At 27.7% G+C, this 1424-nt stretch overlaps 1 non-coding gene across 1 annotated transcript; it reads left to right on the top strand.

Annotated features, from left to right (window-relative positions):
* Positions 1-259: 259 nt before the first annotated feature.
* On the top strand, positions 260-364 carry LOC115849702 (U6 spliceosomal RNA). The gene has a single exon (XR_004038119.1). It is a non-coding gene; the product is annotated as a U6 spliceosomal RNA (small nuclear RNA).
* The last annotated feature ends 1060 nt before the right edge of the window (positions 365-1424 follow it).

Genomic DNA, 1424 nt, shown 5'->3' with positions numbered 1-1424 from the left:
TAAGTTAAAAGCTAACTAAAAAATACTGGAAAAATGTGACAACTGATAATTAACCTTAACCTTATGTTATCAGGAAAAAAATATCATGACTTGAGGTTCATCTATTTTATCTTGCTACATGGTAGCACTGAATTTGAAATGCCAATATTAGCATTGCCCAAATATGCTCTTGAAATGGTCTCAAAACAAGTAAACCTGTGTCTATAACTTCATAATCTTTAACACTTTAAATTTTGTACCATATAAGAGTACATACTAAATGCTCACTTTGGCAACATATCTACTAAAGTTGGAATGATGCAGAGATTACCATGGCCATTGCAGAAGGATGACATGAAAATTTCAATACTTTTATTAAAAACTTAAGAGAATTTTTTCCTAGCAGACTTGTGCTACAAGAACTATTAAAGTGAGCCCTTCAGACAAAATTAAAAGCATAAGTCAGTAACTTAAATCCATATGAAGAAATAAAGAACATCAAGAAAGGTAACTGCAGAGGTAAATATAAAAAATAATATGAATGTATTTTATTCTAACTTTTTTTTCTATCTGATTTAAAAGGCACCAACATAAAGTAATAATTATAACTGTTTATAGGCATATAATGTCTAAAGATGGAGTTTTTATATCAGTAACAGCACAAAGGAGGGCAATGTAAAGGAGGAGAAAAGTTTTTTATACTATTGAAATTAAGTTGGTATTAATCAAAACTAGATGCTTATACTTAAGATGTTATTTGTAATCCTTAGAGCAAGGATTAAGAATATAATTCAAAAATATAGTAAAAGATAGGGGATTGAAATTGTACACTAAAAAATATCTTTTTAACAACAACAACAACAACAAATGAGTCAGTAATAGAGGAAGAGGAATTAGGAAAAAAAATGTGACTCTTGGAAAATAAATCACAAATGTTGGACATAAATCCTACATGAATTACATTTAATATAAAAATTACAAAATTAAATATTAATTACATTTAATATAAAAAGGTTAAACATTCCATCTAAAGACAGAAATTTCAGACTGGATAAAAAAATGAAAAACATGATCCAAACATATGCTGCCTACAAGTGACCCACTTTAGAGTCAAGAAAATATATAGGTGAAGTGTAAAAGGGTTGGAATAGATATACCATAACAGTAACAAAAAAAACAAAACAAAACAACAAAACTGGAGTGGCTAAGAAAATATCAGAAAAAAAAATATTTTAAGATGAAAATTTTTACTAGAGACAAACATTTTAAAATGATAAAATGATTATTCCATCTAGAATGTATAATAATTATAAACTTATATGCACCTAACAACAGAACCTCAAAATATAATGAAGTGAAATCGACACAACGGAAAAGAGAAACACAGTTCTACGATAATAGTTGGATACTTTAATACCCTTTTTTCAATAGCAGAACAGACAGAA

Source organism: Globicephala melas, chromosome 17 (assembly GCF_963455315.2).
Source record: "Globicephala melas chromosome 17, mGloMel1.2, whole genome shotgun sequence".
NCBI lineage: Eukaryota > Metazoa > Chordata > Mammalia > Artiodactyla > Delphinidae > Globicephala > Globicephala melas.
Note: the sequence above shows the minus strand (reverse complement) of the source record. Positions and strands in the feature narration are given on the sequence as shown.